The sequence below is a fragment of the Nanorana parkeri genome, unplaced genomic scaffold (genome assembly GCF_000935625.1).
Source record: "Nanorana parkeri isolate BGI_ZX_2015 unplaced genomic scaffold, ASM93562v1 scaffold1679, whole genome shotgun sequence".
Lineage (NCBI taxonomy): Eukaryota > Metazoa > Chordata > Amphibia > Anura > Dicroglossidae > Nanorana > Nanorana parkeri.
In genome coordinates this window covers 239,670-246,253 of record NW_017307947.1, presented here as the reverse complement: position 1 = coordinate 246,253, position 6,584 = coordinate 239,670, and positions in this window count along the sequence as shown.

Here is a 6,584-nt window from a genome sequence, read left to right as displayed (position 1 = left end):
AACGAACGAAACGAATAAGAAACGAATAAGAACAGAAAATGAAACGAACGTTCGTGCGAACGCTACCGAATTTCGGAAATGGAAATTCGGATTCGTTTGCATTCGTTATGTCTGTAATTCGGAATTCGGATACATCCGAATGTCCGAATTTACGAAAATTCGTCCGAATTTCGATTCGGAACGAAACGAATCGCACATGTCTACTAATAAGGGCAGATATGCTTTTATCAGTGGGCTGGTTACAATCTCTACATCCTCCAGGTATTTATCTAGACGTTTATGTGTCAGGCTGTCATTTTATATTCATTTTGAGACTTTCCAACAAGACTCGTGCACATGCACCCGTACAACATAAATTCGCCCCCGTATTTCCTCTACTAGAGAGACGCAGGTGCTGCCCACAGCCTCTCATATACATAAATGGCTGTACAAGGCGGTAGGTGGGTATTTATCTATTATTTATTACAGGTATTCATATAGTGCTGTCAATGTACTTTATATAGTGTACATTCACATGAGTCCCTGCCCTCAAGGTCCAATCTAAGGTCTTCTAAGCCAATCTAAGTTCCCTATATCCAGTGGCGTCACAAGAAGGCATGAGCAGTTCGTATTCGAACATTCGAACCGCCAAAATGTTCGACTACAAACTCAAACTCAATGCAAGTGTATGGGGGTCGAATGTTCGACCCCCATACAGCTGCTGGTACATGTGGCTGCAGGCAGGCCCGGTGCTACCGTGAGGCAAGCAGCCGCCTGAGGTTGCTGCAGGGTGAGGGCGGAAAAAACAGGTCATTTTGACAAGTACTTGTACTTGTCAAAATGCCCCGATGCTTGCGCTATGTTTTTTTTTTTTCACTTACCTTTGGTGCGGGAGAGCAGCGGCGAGTCAGCGCTGGTCCGGTGGGAGGAGCTCCAGGTGGGGTCCTAATTTAGCTGGCCAGCGACTGCCAGAGGATCTCGACACGCGCGGCACCTCTGTCAGTCGCCGGCCAGCTAAATTAGGACCCCACCTGGAGCTCCTCCCACCGGACCAGCGCTGACTCGCCGCTGCTCTCCCGCACCGAAGGTAAGTGAAGAAAAAAAAACAGGGGAAGGGGACAGCAGCCAAAAAAGTAAAATACACTAAATGCAGCTTACATGCTGATAGGGAGCAGGCCCAGCGCTATAGGGGGTCGCTGCATTGCTCCGCTGCCCCCGTACCTCTGCTGCTGTCTTCCCCTGGTCCGTCGGCTTCTCCGTTCCTCCGTCCGGCCGCGGCACCTCTGCCCTACCCCCCTGCCTCCTCTTCATTGCAGGCTGGAAGCCATACCCAGCCTGCTATTGGATATTGTATAGGCCGGTCAGTCTAACATCGGTAGTTTGTAAAATGCTAGAGGGCATAATAAAGGATTATCTGGTAGAATTTGTTCAGGAAAACGGGATAGTTAATGACAATCAGCTAATAGCCAATAGCAAGCTGGCTATTGCACCCGCCCACTGTCTGCTGTCAATCAGCATGGGGGGACCTGATAGTGAACTTTCTCCTTCAGGCCCCTCCTCCGCTGAGCCCTGATTGGGCAAAGTCTTGCACCTGACCTGTGGTCAGGTGCAAGACTATAACAAATCAGAGCTTCAGTGGGCATTTTGTATTATGGAATGTCCGTGGTCGAACAAACTGCGAACATCCCAAAAAGTTTGGCGTTTGGCGAGTGCTCGAACTGCCGATGTTCGATTCGAACTCATGTTCGAATCGAACACTCAGCCCATCCCTAGTCACAAGGGGGGTGCGTCCCGTGCCCGGGTGACACCATTGGAGGGCCGAAAAGTCGGGCACACGGTTATGGACCGAGAGCCCAACAGTGTCGGGAAAGAGGAGGGCCGTAGAAAGGCATCATGGCACACTCACAAGTCAGCATGTAAAAAAACTTGTCTCACCACTAAGGTCAATAACAGAGGTTTGGATACACGTCTTCTGCAGAAAATGTGAAAGCCGCACTGCCGCGCCAAGGCACCTCTTATAGTGCGGTCCTAACTCTAAACTATGAGAGTCTCCATCTTGGAGCACATGGGGGCAGAAGATTTCAAATTGGGTGCAGGTTTGTCAAGAGGAAGCCCAACCTCCTTAAAGGCATAGGAACACACAAGGGATCCCGCACATCCCAATGGCAGCTGAGAACCCCCATGCGTCACTGCTTGACGGGAAAGAGGAGGGGACCCGGCAGCATACCTCATCCCGCCGGGTTAACGACCCCTCCTCTCTCTGCCGGTGTCCATCACCAAGATGGCCGCCAACAGGCGTCACTAAGACAGCTGCACATGCTTGCATGTACGTCATTGTGCGTGACTATGTCACCCGGTCTCTACGCTCTGGGTGACACCCGGCCTCAGGACGCCCCTGCCTATATCACATGCATACATAGGAGGGCCAATTTAGACAGGAGCCAATTAACCTACCAGCATGTCTTTGGAGTGTGGGAGGAAACTGGAGTGCCCGGAGGAAACCCACACAAGCACAGGAAGAACATCCAAACTCCATTTCAGATGGTCCTGACCAGGATTTTGAACCAGGGACCCCCAGTGCTACAAGGTAGAAGCCACTGTGCTGCTCAGACTGCTGCCTCTGGTGTCAGAAAGATACGGGGAGGTGCAGTGGGTGACATTCTGTGTCTTTTCACATAGCGGACAGATAAAACTAAAGAAAGATATATAATGAACTTTATTTTCTGAAATAAAATACTTCATGGGCATTAGGCTCTATTTACAAAGTTTTACCGCAAGGATAAGGATCTTTATTCTAGCCATGTGACTGTAATTTTGAACGCTTAATGGTTTCAACTGCAAATAGCTTCTTTTTAAAAAAAATAAGGTTCCTTGTCCTGGTGTGCTAGCAATGTAAAGTAAGCCTTAGCCTAATGTTTTCTTTCTGTTTTAATGTGAACAAAATGCATGAAAATCCAGAGCAATTCTCTTGTGAATAGATCTTAGCTTGAACGTAATGATAAACAATTACCACTAGATGGCGCCTGTGCACTTGAAACATTTTGAGCTTTCCATTCTCCTCTTGCACTGTGACACCATGGGGGGTAAATTCAGGAAATGTACACTGATTGGGTTGGATCCATATTGTGACTCTGATTTACTAAAGGCAAGCTCACACTGCCAGTGAGGATGACAATGACACATATGTCTTGCACAACGCTAGATTTATATCTACTGTTGTGGCCCACATTAGGGGTTACATCAGCACTTCTCAACCTTTTTAACATGAAGGAACCCTTGAAATAACTTTCAGGCTTTAGGGAACCCCTGATAATGACTATATTTATAGCGCATGATATATCAGTCTATGTTTCTTTATAAGAATTAAGAAAAAGAAATGTGGCACGCGTAGCCATATTTGGCATGCAGGACTTCTCTATACAATAAAATTTCTTTCAGAATACTAATGAAATGGAACAAATTAAAAAACGAATGAGAGTGTACCCTCATATTGGTGGTCAGTGGAGAAATGCCAATTACTATAATGGTCAATGGAAAAGTTCTACGTTACATTAGTGGTCAGTGGAAAAGGACCATCCTATTCTGAAGGTCATAGAGGAGAGTAAGTGAGAGAAGGGCCCCATTACACCGATGGTCAGTGGAATGAATGCTCCTTGCATTGGTGGGCAGTGGAATGAATGCTCCTTACATTGGTGGGCAACGGGAAGAATGCTCCTTATATTGGTGGTCAATGGGAAGAATGCTCCTTACATTGGTGGGCAGCGGGAAGAATGCTCCTTACACTGGTGGTCAGTGGAATGAATGCTCCTTGCATGGGTGATCAGTTGGAAGAATGCCCCTTACATTGGGGGTCAGCGGAAAGAATGTTCCTTACATTTGTGCTCAATGGGAAGAATGCTCCTTACACTGGTGGTCAATGGGAAGAATGCCCCTTACATTGGGGGTCAGTGGGAAGAATGCTCCTTACATTGGGGGTCAGTGGGAAGAATGCTCCTTACATTGGTGGTCATTAGGAAGAATGCTCATTTCATTGGTGGGCATTGGGAAGAATGCTCCTTACACTGGTGGTCAGTGGAATGAATGCTCCTTACATTGTGGGTCAGCGGGAAGAATGTTCCTTACATTGGTGGTCAGTGGGAAGAATGCCCCTTACATTGGGGGTCAGTGGGAAGAATGCTCCTTACATTGGTGGTCATTAGGAAGAATGCTCATTTCATTGGTGGGCATTGGGAAGAATGTTCCTTACATTGGTGGTCAGTGGGAAGAATTCTCTTGACATTGGTGGTCATTAGGAAGAATGCTCCTTACATTGGTTGTCATTAGGAAGAATGCTCTTGTCATTGGGATGGATGTACCTTACATTGGTGGCTGGTGGAAAGAATGAGAGCCTAAATTGGTGGTCAGTGGGAAGAATGCCTTCTTTAAAGACATCTAAAAAGATGACTAGTGTCAGTGGTTACTTACCCATAAGTCAAGAATTGATCATTGCTCAAGGAACCCCCTTGCAACCCTATAGTTCTCTAAGAACCCTGGTTGAGAAAAGACCTGGGGTTGGGTGTAAAGGAGGCTGTGTATTGCACCAGGATACAGTCCGTTTACCCATCGCACTCAGAGCCGCTGCTCCAAGAGTAGCCTCACTTGTTTGCCTGATGAAGGGGATCCTGTGAGACCCCTAAACCTTGTATAGAGTATTCTACTTGCAACAAGTACGTTAATAAACATGTACTGAACTTGCTTTGGAGTGCCGGTGTCCATCCTTTACTGTATATTGCACTAGGGATGCACTGATCATAGTTGCAGTGCTCTGTAGGCTTCAATGCAAAATTGTAATACAGTAAATGTGCATATTTCATTTTATGAATGTGGGTGCTTTTATTGCATTATTTAAAATGGTGGACTATGCCTTTAAGATATAATGAACACTCAACTATATAATGACTTCCCCAACTCAACTGCAATGAATAAATTATCATTTTTGGCATTAACATAAATTGACCTTAAGAAAGTTTTTTTGATCCCAATGGGGATTTTGCATTGCAATACCGCGCTGCGCCTGTTTGTCACGTGGTTAAGGCGCAGTCACATTGATTGCAATGGTTGCACTTGGCACGCTTGCCAAACCCGACATGCTGTATACAAATTTACACACCTTGGTCGGCCGCTATTTAAGGTTGGCGGTCAGTGGGGAGATAAAAACGCAGATCAAGCGCCTGTTTTTACAGCCCCTTTGCCGCCCGTGTGACTTTAGGGCCTTAGGGAATAGGCCGACAGTATTTAGTGCTATTCCTATATTCCAAGCAGCCCTCCTGGTAATCCGGCCCCGTCTGATGCCTTTGTTTTGCAGACCATGTAGTATTTTTGCTATTTACCTTTTGTGCCTATGAAAGCCTATCCATTACAAGACTCAAACAATGCAAAGCATGACACAGATCTGTGCCTGGCCCCAGGGGCTGTCAGCGGAGCTCTAATTACCTGTGTTTAACAGCAGGCGCATCCAGTCAAGCAGTGGATATTATGCAAACTCAATGAAGACAAATGATATTGTTTTTAAATCAGGCTCCGGTTAACCCCTCTTGTGTCAGAGGCAGAAGAGTTGCTTGAACAAGGGAAAGTGCTGGGATTGCCTATAACAACCAATCAGATCACAGCTGGTGATTTTATACTGCAGGTTGAATAAGTAAAATGAAAATGCTGACCAGGAACCAGTGCAAATCACTCATTCTATTTATTTAAACTCTGCAGCCAGATTCAGCAAGTTGCTCAAATTTGTGGAACTACTGCATCTTGTCACATGATTCTGTGCTGTGCAACCTCCCTCTAATGCTACAGTGTGTGTATGTTAATAAAACAGTAAAAAGCCAACTACAAACGCGTGGGTGCAAAGGGCATATCTATGAGTTCTCAGGGTCTAGTATTTCCAACACCAGGATCCATCCCCTCACTGATGGATCTCCTCACTGGCAAAGAGGAGAGCTGATGGGCTAGAAGCAGCAGTTGGTATAGAAGCAGATGCTCCAAAATGAATAAGCAGCAGCAGTACAATATGATGCTTCCGCCCCTCAGCTCGGCTCTTTGTCAGCATTGGGAGGATGGAGCCTTGTCATAAGGAAGCTCCCCAATTAAAGGAACAGACTGCACCCCGATGACATCAGAATAGATGATGCTTTATTGTTCCAGACAGTGAACACAGAAGATCCACCCAGACCCTACTTAATATGACGCATTTCACCCATGTACGACTACGCTCTCTCTTGGTGAAATGTGTTGTAGCGAGGAGGGTCTGGGGGGATCTTCTGTGTTCATTTTCTGGAACAATATAGCTTCATCTATGCTGATGTCATTGGAGTGTGGCATGTAGGGAGCCGAGAAGCTCCATTCGGCCAGCACTTGTGCACACGTGCAGATGTGGACTTTGGACCTACAGTTTTCTTGGGTATTTTTTAAGGAGCATCAGGTTTTTCAAGTATAAGAAGAGGAGTGAGAGAACATGCACATATGGCACATGGTCCTGTGCCTAGTGTGACCACCAGATGTGCATTAGTGCATGTGTCTGGTATCATGTGCATGGGTGTCCACGTAGTCTCAGTGCTGGTGTTGGCACCAAG